Below are 13,355 nucleotides of genomic sequence, written 5' to 3'. Positions count from 1 at the left end.
ATAAGTTTAATAAAAGTTTTTCCTCTATTTTGAACAAGAAATGTAAGGCTCTCTGGCACACAGTCTCAAGACAACCTACAGTAATTGTTTGAAAATAATTCATTTCAAACGTTTAGGAAATGTTGCAGGAAGTCAATGCTGCAATTCAAGCATATTCCATCATATCATAAAACTGATTTTAATACTTGCTTGGGACTGTCATTTTGCTATTTGTAGAAGTTTCCATTTAAGGGCAAGTGTTGTTCTTCCAGGGACACGTGGGAAAGAGATGCCACAGAACCACCAAACCCCTCTCAACTCTCCCTCCAGAAAAATCAAAATTAAATTCAAAAGACTACCATGAATGAGAGGTCCTGTACAATCAACAAGTTTACAGTGCAGCTCTGCTCATTCCTCTCTGCCATATAACAATTATTTAAATTTCCTTCTTCCTTTTGTCATTTTAAATTCTATGGCAGAAAGAATTGTTTTTATTTTTCAATTTTAATCCTTTACACTAACGATTTTATGTTAGTGACTTTTTGTTTTAAAGTGAAACATCACATTTGAAATTGTTGGTTTTATTGTTCATTTGTACTTTATGGATGATTTTAGACAGTAACATACCCACCCATCTACACTGCAATTAGACACCTGCAGCTGGCCTGGGCCAGCTGACTCAAGGTCACAGGGCTCAGGCTACGGGGCTGGTTCACTGTGGTGTAGACATACCAAATCGGGCTGCAGCCAGAGCTCTAGGACTCTCCCACCTAACAGGGTCATTGATCCCAGGCTCCAGCATAAGCCTGGACATCTACACCGCAATTAAACAGCCCTGCAGCCCGAGCCCCTGCGTGCCTGGGCCAGCTGCAGGTGTCTAATTGCAGAGTAGACATGCCAATAAATACTAAGGCCCTGTGCACAATATAGTTGTGCAAATGACTGCATTTACATGTTTTGGCTGAGGTACAGCCTAAGTCTTTCTGAACTGTATGAAGTGGACATTTTCCTGCCAGCTCCTGTTCAACTCAGCTTGTCCCCTTACCATTTTTGATTCACTCTCCACATCAAGCATGTTTCACCCACAGTAGGAATTCACTGTTTCCCCTTCTACAGACTGTCTCACCACAATTACAATGGAAGAAAGCAGAAGAAGAGGGAGATCCTTTGCAATTCAAGGCAGCAATGACAGTGGCCAGAGCAGCAAGAGCTATAAACACTGGTTTCATGGGGAGCTAGGGGCGGTTTGAAAGAAACACTGGCTGGCATCTCGGCCTCCTGAACTACACAGAAGGAGGAGCTTTTTATGGGGAGTTTCATGCTTTAGCCATCTATCCTTGATGGTGTACCTCCTAAAACAAAGAGTCTTTGCTACAATTCCAATTAATCAGATTCACTGGTTATCTATTTTTACTTTGCGGTTATTTTTGGAATGATTCCAGTACAAGTGAAAGTTATCTAATGATTTTGTGGTGAATTAACATAGCTGTCACGAAGTTGTTCAGAATTCACTGCAAATCTGCCATGTAATTTAGGTGTCCTATGTTACACAGTACAGAGGACCTTTCATGTAAGAATGCTCAAAATTATATTCCTCTCCCCCACAACAGAAAGCTTTGCATTTTTTTATCCATTATATATTAAATGGCTTTATTCAGAGCAACATTTAAGCACATGCTTAAATACCACTCAAGGGGTGAAGCAGTATGTGCTTAACAGGTCATTAACTTTAAACACATGCTTAAGAGCTGTTCAAAATAGGAATGTTTTCCTAAATTGAAACCTAAAGCACCAGAAATTGGTGTTACTACTCTGACAACCAGAAAAAGGAATTACCTCTACTTCACAGGGGAAAGATTAACATATTTTAAAGGTTTCAGAGTAGAAGCCATGTTAGTCTGTATTCGCAAAAAGAAAAGGAGTACTTGTGGCACCTTAGAGACTAACCAATTTATTTGAGCATAAGCTATCGTGCATAAGCTATCGTGAGCTGTAGCTCACGAAAGCTTATGCTCAAATAAATTGGTTAGTCTCTAAGGTGCCACAAGTACTCCTTTTCTTTTTGCATATTTGAAAGGTGTTTTGTTTTTTAAAGTCGCTACTGCAATAACCAGAACTACAAACAGGATCTCTGGGAAATCAAAGTTTTACCTTCAAACATGGGTGTGCCTAAAAAGAAAAGGCCTATTTTCAGGAGTGCTGAAGACACACAACTGCGGTTGGCGTCCGTAGAAGTTGTAGATGCTCAACACATTAGAAGCTCATGCCACACTTATTTAGATGATCAAGTATGGATTTAGAGACTAATTTTAGGCACCTAACATTTTATTAGCACCCTTTTAAAAAAGAATTTAAAGAATCCATTCTGGGAACATGGTCTGATGCTAGCCAAGATGAGGAGCCAAGTCCTCTTCTGGCCTTGAATGATTATCCTGGGTAAATACTTACAAACCTTCAGAGTCACTATTCTAGAGCCCTCCGAGCATCCAATCCTGAGAGACTATTTAAAAAAAGCAAAACAAGTTTACTTCCGAACTCCATCATAACGTAATGCTTCTTTAACACACAATATTTTAAGGATTTCTTGTTTGCGCAGGTCATTTAAAAAAAAAAAAAAGATGCTAACACTGTGGCTCTTGGCTATAAAACTACAGTTCCTGTTCATGAACTTCTCTCACACAGTGTAATCTCAAACTGAACAGAACTCAGAAAGAACAGAGACCTCAAAGAGGGCATCTCTTTCATGTGACATAATATTTGCATTGGTCACTACAAAAACTTTCTTAGCACATAGCCAGACTATTGTTTGGTATGGAGCAATGAGATTAAAAGGTAGAGATGGAAATCCAGACTGTAAGAGAGGTGGAGGGGGATGAACAAAAGGATGCAAAATGGCTCACAATTAGCACAAAGTCTGATATGTTAAACAGAAAGCATGGGTGATTTTCTGAAATTCTGACATGTACAAATTTACCTGCCTGGAACCTAGTTATCAGCTATCACAGGAATTTTATCCCACAAAAGACAAAAACAAAACATTAGTCTTCAACAACGTCTCAAAATGTATCAAGGCTCCAATTCAGCAAATCACTTAAGAATATGCTTAACTTTAAGCATGTGAGGAATCCCAATGAAGTCAAGTTAAGCACATCTAAGTGCAAGGACATTTCCTTCTCAGGCATACATTTTCCTCCACCAATTTTTAATTTTTAAAATGTTTATATACTGTAATGATAGACTGTTTACTAAGAACCTATCCTTACTTATCCACATGTATAAAAGCAAGGAAAATAAATCAAATGCTGCAGGTGCATAAAGAAACACACAAATAGTATGGAATGCAGAATAAAAAATATTTTTAATAAATGAGAGAAACCCCGATGGGCTACATAATGCGTAAAGTTACTGTGAATATTTGATGTCACACGTTTACTGAACACAATTTAAGGTGGTTTATTTTCCCCCAGATGGTGGTATTAGAAAGTCAGATGAAATGGAAAGCAGAGTGTAATCAGTAAGCTGTAGAGAGTCTCAGACAAGGCAGAACAGAATGTTTAATATGTGAGCCAGGAGAAAAATAAAAGCTGGGTTTCTGCATCTTGTAAACCCAGACTTTTTGAAGGCTCAAAAATCTCAGACTTTTTGAAATGTCTCCGTGAAGGGATGAGACAATGGCATTCAGAGGAAGGATCACGTTTATTAGCTCTGGTCTACATTACACACAGCTCAACTTAAGTTTTTAGTGTAGACATGACCTTAGGAAACTTTTGGGAAAGGAAGAGCCTATACAGGAGGGATGGGCTCCACCAAAACAGAACCAGATTGCTGGCATGCAAAATTTAAAAACGTCCTAGAAGAGTTTATAAATCAAGGGCTGGGGGAAAGCTGACAGGTGTGGTGACACATCATGTAGGGGATGATTTATTAAAGGGGATACGCTAGATCCTAGCAAAGAGGAGAGGATAGAAGATAACATACAGGTAGGAACAGAAAAGAAACAGCCATTGAAAGAGTCCCATTCAATTACACCACATGAAGGCAGAAAAATAAATATTGACAAATTTTATAAGTGCTTGTATACAAACACTAGACAGCTAAATACTAAGATGGGTGAACATGAGTGTCTCGTATTAAAAAAGGATATGGATATAACAGGTGTCACTTGATGGAATGATAATCCATGGGACACAGGGATACTAGTATTCTTACTTAAATTTAGGTATAGTAGTACATACCTAAATGTAAGCAAGTAAATAGTCCCATTGAAGTCAACAGGATAATTTATGTGCTTAAAGTTAAGTATGTGTGCAGGAGTTTAGCTGGATCACAGCATTAGAAACCCTCTGGTGGAAGATACTACAGAAGAGCAAAGTAGTATAGAATACTGAACTTCTCTTAACAGCTAATCAAAAATGAGGATCATGAGAAATTGTATTTATAACTGGCTGAAGTCTTCAAAAGAACAAAACTCCAGGAGTGCAGGTATCCAAGGTAGCCAGACAACCCAGAACATATTAACGGTTTCAAAAATATGTTTCAAAAGTAGTGACAACACTCTTTAAGAAGAGAAGACATGATTCTGGCACTTTTTGGGTGACTATAATATATTCAAAGTGAGAGGGAGATCAGACCACCTATCCTGTGTATATGGCTTACATAAAAGTTTGAGTTATAAGGCTTCTCTCATATGTACAATATGCAAGAGAGAACAGTAAAATACTGTGGATGGATCCAGCACAGTGTCAAACTCATTCAGAAGAAAGGACCAGAGCCCATGTTCAATTATGGTCCAGGAACTGGGATATAAAAAAGGATGTCATACTCCCCTCAAACCATGACAGCGCTTCCCCTGATGTCAGGTGGAGGTTTATGAAGAGATCAACGGGAGAATACAGCTTTTATGTAGTAACCAAACTTTTATTATTTATTCAGTGTCATTCATCGATAGAACCCACTTCTGTTTTATTTCTTCCCTCTCCATCGCTCCCTGTTCTCCGTCTCTCTTGTTTTCCTCTCTGTCTTTTCAGGCAGCCATTCCAAACCCACACCTTTCAAGGGCTTCACTCCCACTCCCTTTCCCAGTCTATCTGCTAATACAGTCAGCAATTAAATAGTTAAAATTGGCATTTAAGTGTCATCACTGGGCTTTAGAGTTGTCACTCTAGTGAGATTAATAAAAACAAGGGAGTTAGCCTGAATCATTGATTCAGGCTGTCTGCAGACTCGGGCAGATGTCACTGCAGCATTTACACTTTGTTTGCTTTGGCAGGTTCTCTCTGAAGCCATGAGGACTAGAATTTATTTTTAAAGTGCTTAGGTCCCAAATAATCTGAAGCCGTCACGTAAATACATAATGTGCAGTGTCCTGAAAATTATGTACAATGGAGTCACTAAAAATGGGGATATAATCTTTTTTCTTCTATTTTATCTTTTTGTAACATTCTCTAGGAGTGAGAGAGACAAGAAAAGTGTTCTGTAAAAAATAATCACACATAGAAAGGAAAGGAAAAGGAAAGTATTCAATAGCTGAAATAAACATTTTAAAAACAAAACAAAAATTTTGAATCTACTGTTAAGTTTTCATTCTGCTAAAATGGCAGCTGAAAGTAACAACATAATATTTTGCATTATCTTGGCACATTCAATTTGAGGAACTCAAAGCACTTGCACACATTAGTCAAGTAAGTCTCACAATATCCTGTGAGGCATGGTATCTAGTTTTTTTCCATATGACTGTAGTACACTTTTTTCTAGTTTATCATGTGTGTCCAAGTTAGAGGGGACTGCTAGTCTGCCCCTTTGTCAGCTTGCCTTGCAATAGTGACCAGAAAAGTTTATTTAAATTCCGAAGTAAGTTATCTTGAACATCCTCCTAACATTGCTGCATTCATAACATTTCTTGCCCAAACACACACATTTTCTTTAAGCCACCCTTTTCATTTCCCTTCCAAATATTACTGTTAGCAAGAAGATATTTAAATGAATCCTTGTCTATAACAGATGATTATTGAATCAACCTAGTTTCCTTGCTGAGAAGAGACTCTTTCCAAAGCAATCTGCTTTTTTTTTTAATAGTATTAGATACTACTATATTAGATACTACTTCCTCAAGTTACATTTGGGAGGAATTACTGGTAACACAGCATTTTTCTTATCCCAGATACTGTATGGAATTAGTAAGTGTGGTGCTCTGTTGAGGTACGGAGAAACAACTTCCAGATTAGGAAATGGGAGTTGTAGGTAAGGAGTTTCAGGATGTATGCTTGCACATGGACATGGCAATATTTCCAGCACACAGAAGAAGCTCTGATTCCCAGCTGGGAACAAGCATTATCAAAGTAATGCCATTTGGACTCCCTACAACCTCAAGTTTTAATCACATATATTACAGTAGCAGCCCTCAGAGTCTCAGCAATACACCATCTATCCATCTGAACTGGCTCATCTGGGGAAAGTCTTCTCAGGACATCACTAATAGCTCAAACTAGTTCTCAAACTCTTCCACTCTCTGGAACTGAAAAACAGGTGTGTTAAATCGTACCCACTCCAAATTAATTGGTGGAGCTCATAAGAGCAGTCCTAGACTCCAGCCAAGGCCTTCCTTCCACAAGATAGATCCCAAACAATTTTAAGCTTCATTTCAGATATCAAAGAAATACACACAACATTGCAAAAGCTTGCCTAAAACTACAACACCATGTGGACTCGGGCACATAAGTAATACCTCTTGACTTCACCTGTAAGGCTGGCTGAGGTTAGTGTACTAGTCAGACATAACATGGATATTCAGCTCATGATTTCTATTGTTCTAGTCTCCCTAAACAGGGGGATAAATCCAGACAGTCTGCAAATGAGTCCCCCTTCCACACTCTTGTTCCCTGCCTTCCCCCCTCATTCCTAGTGACTGATATTTCCATACACAGAAATGGGGAGCTCATCACTAGCGACGGCTGTGGACCTCTCAAGTAGCTAGGCTCCATGTAAACATACAGGAGCTTGGGGCAATTTGCCTGGTTGGCCAGACTTTCTGTCCGATGCCACCCTCCAGATCCCAAAAGACAATACCACTGCAACACGCAAAGTGGAGCTCCATCACCACCTTGTGCCAAGAAGCAATCAGGTTCTGGAACTGGTGTGTTCAACAGAGCATAATTCCCACAGTCCTTCACTTAAACAGGCATAAGTAACGACCTGGCACACCACCTCAGTAGAAAGTACTCAGAGCATCCCAAGTGGTCTCTGGAGGATTATCCCTTGTGGACTAATATATGCTGGCTATCATATAAATCATAGAATCATAGACCTTGAGAGGTCATCTAGTACAGTCCCCTGCACTCAAGGCAGGGCCAAGTATTGTCTAGACCATCCCTGACAGGTGTTTGTCTAACCTGCTCTTAAAAGTCTCCAATGATGGAGATTCCACAACCTTCCTAGGAAATTTATTCCAGTGATTAACCACCCTGACAGGAAGTTTTTCCTGATTTCCAACCTAAACTTCCCTTGCTGCAAGTTAAGCCCATTGCTTCTTGTACTATCCTCAGAGTTTAAAAAGAACAATTTTTCTCCCTCCCCCTTTTACATACTTGAAAATTGTTATGTCCCCCCCTCAGTCTTCTCTTTTCCAGGCTAAACAAACCTAATTTTTCCAATTTTCCCCTCAGAGGTCATGTTTTCTAGATCTTTAATCATTTTTGTTGTTCTTCTCTGGACTCACTCCAATTTGTCCACATCCTTCCTGAAGTGTGGCATTCAGAACTGGACACAATACTCCAGTTGAGGCCTAATCAGTGCAAAGTAGAGCAGAAGAGTTACTTCTCATGTCTTACTTACAACAATCTCTCAAAATAAATTGACCCCTGGAATTGTCCCTGTGTGCTACAAATAAGAGATCCTGAATGGCATTGTTCTCTGTAGATACTAACAAAAGTCTCTCTTTACAATCTTACAACACTCCTCCTAATATATCCCAGAATGATGTTCACTTTTTTTGCAACAGCATTACACTGTTGACTCATGTTTAGCTTGTGGTCCACTATGACCCCCAGATCCCTTTCTGTGGTAGTCCTTCCTAGGCAATCAGACCCAGAACTTAAATATATATCATATTAATAGTATGCATTATTCGCACCATATATTAGTATGCATTAAGTACCAACAACATTAAGCACAAATATTATAACAGTGATATGGCCTAAAAAGGCCTATACCATAACCCTGTTCACTTATGCTAAGTAAGTATTTGGCACAAGCAGATAGGAAACCTGTCAAAATGAAGATACATTCATTCTATGTCTTAGTACAAACTTCACGGATCACTAGCTTCACGGAACGCTAGTATCTAAAACAAAGGTAAGGAAGGAACAGAACAACAAGTTAGGGAACTGGAGCAAACTGCTGGGCTGGATTTTAGTGATGTGTGAAGACATGTGTAACTTGTAAAATCATAAATAATACCAGCTGAAACATGTAATTTGGGGAGTACACGTTCTGCATAAAGTCTATGCAACATCGCTGCATGGGATCGCTGTTCGGAGACAGGTATCATATAGAACCTTTTCTCTGTACCATATTAAGAAACCTGACTATATTGATTATTTGGTCTACGGTATATTTCATAATGAAATAATGAACCAAAGTCTGGTTGAGCAAATGACTATACAATTTATCAACCTGTTGTTCAGCAACATTGCAAACAAGTGCCCCCTTTTCTGTTCCAAAGAAGGAAGAGGTCCCAGCTATCAGACACTTTTCTTCTCTCCTGGTCAAAAGACATATTATCCACTTTCCCTCTGGTTCCTGTGATTCTCAGAGTCACCACAGAGATCACACATGATGCAGCCAGAGTTTTCCTCATTGCTCTCTCTTGGGCAAGACAATTACGGTTCACAGAGCTGCTACACCTAGTGCAAGACCTCCACATGCAGGACATTCAAGAGTGGGACTTTGTTCAGAACCAAGGTCAGATTCTTCACCCCCTCCCAAAGTCCCTGAACTTCATAGCATACATGTCAGCTGGCTGAGCCACACAAACAGCATTTGTTCTGCAGAGGTACAAGACATCTCAGCTAAAACAGAAAACCATCCAGCAGAGTCCTTTCAAGAGGAAGTGGAAACAATTCTGCATATGGCCCTCCCAGGAAGGTGTGACTCTTTCAAAAAGATCCTGTTTGTAAAATCCTATGTTCTCCAACTAAAAGCAAACAAGACTCAACATCACTTCAGTCAGAGTCCTAGCTGCAAACTTCATCTGTCACCCTCTAATCCAGCCTTTTATCACCTCATAGTGACCAAGTGCTTTAAAGTCCTGAGCCATGCCTTTCCACCAAACAGAGAACCACCTTCACCCTGGCACCAAACTATTGTCTTAACAATTCTTTGTCTTTTATTCTTATAAAACCCCCATTTGAGCTATGAATGACTATTCACTTTACCATCTCTCCATAAAGATTCCTTTCCTAGTGGCCATCATCTAAGCTAGGAGGGTGAGCAAGATTCAAACCTTGATTTGAATCAAGGTTCAGATCCACAGTATACAGGATTCCATAAGGATAAAAAGATGTTGAGGTCTCACTGCAAATTCTTATCTAAAGAGGTTTCCAAATTTCACATGAATCAGTCAGTCAGTCACTCACTCACTTCTTTGCTAAACTCCATTCAAACCATTGGGAAGCTAGATTATACACATTAAATGTAAAGAGAGACCTTTGTTAGTATCTACAGAGAACAATGCCATTCAGGATCTCTCTTATTTGTAGCACACAGGGACAATCCCAGGGGTCAATTTATTTTGAGAGATTGTACATAAGAATGGCCATACTGGGTCAGGCCAATTATACAAGAATTAGGCAGCATACCCTTACTTATTACAAAACATTAGGGCCTTTCCCCTCCCACAGGTATCAGGGTTCATTCTACTAAATCTAAAGTGGCTTACGTGTTACCCCAGATTTGAGGGGTGAGTGTACCCCAGATTTTGATTGAGCCCACTGCAATCATATTATGTGCATTCAGTCATCATGAATTAATAAAAAATGGACCACCACCTACGTAAGGGTTAATTTGAACAAGCAAAGTTTCCGGAGGCAAGGTCAAATACATTTACAGGCTTGTAGTCTCTACTAATCAGAATGGGAGGAGAGTAGAGAAAAAGTCAACAACTGAGAGAAAAGCAAATCAGTGAACGAGAACCTTTGAGTTTGGGCACCTTTGATATAGAAGTTTATTATGACTAAGATTGTTAGGAATGTTTGTTGATAAATAATGTACTGATGTTAGGAGACATGACGACCTAGTAGGGGTCATTATGATGTGTGTTTTGTAAAAGCTAGCTGTAGAAGGATTAGAGTGTACTTTGGAGCAGTCTTCTGAAGCTATCCTGAGAGGGTTTTTTCCTAACACCTTATTCCCTGGCAGGGAAGCAACCGGCCATTGCTGAACTGCTGCAATTTACTCAATACCGTTCCAGATTTTACGTAAATATTTGGGATGTTCTAAACCTATTGTTGTATGTCCGTGTGTACTTAAATCTAACAAACTGTAATTTTAGATAAGAGCATGCTTACTTGTATTAATCTTTCATCAGCTGAAGCTCTGTGTTCCCATTGATTTATTCCTGACACTGCCTGGAGTGAAACAGTAAAGTTACCACTGCTATGGGTTCTGAAAACTCTGGGTAACATATGCTGCTTACCTTAGGAATGTTTCTCTTCAAGAGATTCGCTGAGTGGCTACCTGGAGCTTTATCCACTATCAAAATATTACTTGTGGGACCTGGCATCCAGGTTTGCAAGAATGTTTCTGCATTTTATTTAGCCAGGACTCTTAAGACTTTCCTCCTATCTGGTCTGGGAATTGCTTACTAGTCACCATGAATGGGACACAGACACACAATAATTGAAGAAAAACAAGGCCCTTACCTTACAGTAAAAAGAAAAGGAGTACTTGTGGCACCTTAGCGACTAACCAATTTATTTGAGCATAAGCTTTCGTGAGCTACATCCGATGAAGTGAGCTGTAGCTCACGAAAGCTTATGCTCAAATAAATTGGTTAGTCGCTAAGGTGCCACAAGTACTCCTTTTCTTTTTGCGAATACAGACTAACACGGCTGTTACTCTGAAACTTACCTTACAGTAGTGTTTCTGAACCTGGTGAACCCCTTTGGACTAAAAAAAAAAATAGCGACCTTCCCTTACTAAGACTCGAAAAAATTGCAACCCCCTATCTTAAATATCATTAAGTTATGACTAGTACTCATGGCTGGTATTGGCAAGCAGGGCAATTGCCCAGGGCCCCATGACACAGGGGCCTCACAAAGCTAAGTTATATGCTTCAGCCCCAGGCAATGGGGCTCAGGCTTCAGCTACGGGCAACGAGGGGCTGAAGCATGTAACTAAGCTTCCCGGGGTTCCCTGTGGTGTGTGGCCCCTGGCAGTTGCCCTGCTTATCACCCCATAATGCCAGCCCTAACTTGCAACCCCCCACCCCCACCCTGTCCCACAATGCCCTTGGGGGTCATGAGCCCTCATTTTAGAAGCACTGCTAACTGGTAGTTCTTTGAGATGCATGCCAATCCTATGACTCACTCCCTTTCCCCACTACTTCAGAGTCCTCCTATATAAGTAGGATTCTAGATTAGCAAGCAAACAGAGTGGCAATTGAAGGTGCACTCCTTCTTTAGTCCCTCTGGTAAGGGGGCATGAAGACACGCAGGGCACACATGCCCCCAACACTGTTGGCCAAAAGATTTCAGACTTGTGGATTTCCATAAGTGGGACCTCCAAGGACTAAGCATTTCAAAGAACTAGACACGGCAAGATAAGGGCCTTGTTTTTTCCTTGTTGCTGTACAGTCCTAATTCTAATGAGCAACAGGTCATCCTACACCAGTAAATTCAGATGTGTCATTGCAAGTCTATTTATAGCATGCACCAAAGTAACTTTCTTGACTGAAGTTTCTTCAAAAGGAAGGCTATCATTGTCTAGCAGATCAAAGATCTACTCTTTCCTCAGCATAGCATTATACTTTTTTTTGTTTAGGTTACGTTACTTCCCAGCCTTCTGTTACCTTTTTCCCTTCAGGCGCACATAAAACTGTCTCAACTTTAAAGTGTGCGTAATATTGCAGGGTAATATCCTCACACACATCAAGACAATCTGCAAGGTATTTAAATATGAAAAATATTGTGTAGCCAGTTTTTCAGATACCCTAAAAAATATGCTTTAATTCCAAGGATTTAGCTGTACAACTCCTATTATACTTTCATGGACATCCCTGTGCGCGTAAATTATCCCGTGGGGACAACATTTTAAACTTGATCATATAGTATACTCTACACTCAACAAAAGTTAATTAAGATGACGTAAAGACTGCAGGCATGGTGATTTCATAAATATTATCTTCCAAGAAAATTACAGTTAACAAACTTTATTAGAAACACAGAATTAAGGCTACATCTAAACAAGGTACCCAATCTGTGGATGTATTGAAAATGTGCCCCATAACTATTACAATTTGTTTTTTTACATACATGTCTCAAATGCTACTTTGTTAGTTGAACATACTTTGTTCTTTTCATGCCAGTGCTCTAAAAGCACAATCTACACATGAGAGTTCTATGAACGAAGACATGGTAGCTCTTTCTAGCAACATTTGGATAACTGGCTGCAACAGAGTAACCACAGAACCTTTTTCTTGTGAGGCGCTAAGCACCCTCACCGTCTTGCATGACCAGGCCTTTAATGAAGAGTGGGGAAACTTCATCTCAGCAGACTGATTGTTCTGACACCTTAAGATGACAATATATTTACCAACATTAACTGTTTCACTGATGATCATTGTAGCAGGAACAGCTAATGTGTTTCTCCCACAATCCAGAACGGCCTACCATGTTTAAAATCCCAGCTGGTGGTTAGCCATTGTCAAAATCTACCACATATTAGAAACAAACTAGAAAAATAAACAAGGCCTTCTCTGCCTATTTTTCATTTTTGTATTTAATTCAATAGCCTCCATTCTGTTCTTACCATATCGACTAGTAAAGTATCACAAACCCAATATAACACCAAATACAAGCTAACAAGTCAATCTCACTAATTCACATAACCACTGCAAATTACTGAATTTTGCAAATTCCATACAAATGAACAACACACTTTGTTTGGGGATTTTTTTGTTTGGGGTTGTTGTTGTTGATCATAGTTCAACTTCAAGCATTTATGACAATGCAGTAGAGGTTTCTAAATTTTAATTCATGGACCACTGGCAGTCCAGAGCAGTTGGTGGTGGTCTGTGGAAAGCTGGCTGGTAACATGGTGCAGGTGCCACTCTTTTTTTCCAATTGATAAGTTTCATTAAAAGAAGCTAAAACTATATTACA

The 13,355-nt window shown here is 39.6% G+C and overlaps 1 protein-coding gene across 5 annotated transcripts in view; it reads right to left on the bottom strand.

The window, feature by feature from the left end:
• CEMIP2 (cell migration inducing hyaluronidase 2) overlaps nt 1–13,355 on the bottom strand; it is a 79,105-nt gene that overhangs the window by 50,839 nt on the left and 14,911 nt on the right. The gene's annotated exons all lie outside the window — the stretch shown is intronic.

The sequence above is a fragment of the Lepidochelys kempii genome, chromosome 5, assembly GCF_965140265.1.
Source record: "Lepidochelys kempii isolate rLepKem1 chromosome 5, rLepKem1.hap2, whole genome shotgun sequence".
Taxonomy (NCBI): domain Eukaryota; kingdom Metazoa; phylum Chordata; order Testudines; family Cheloniidae; genus Lepidochelys; species Lepidochelys kempii.
This window is presented reverse-complemented; position numbering and strand designations above follow the sequence as displayed.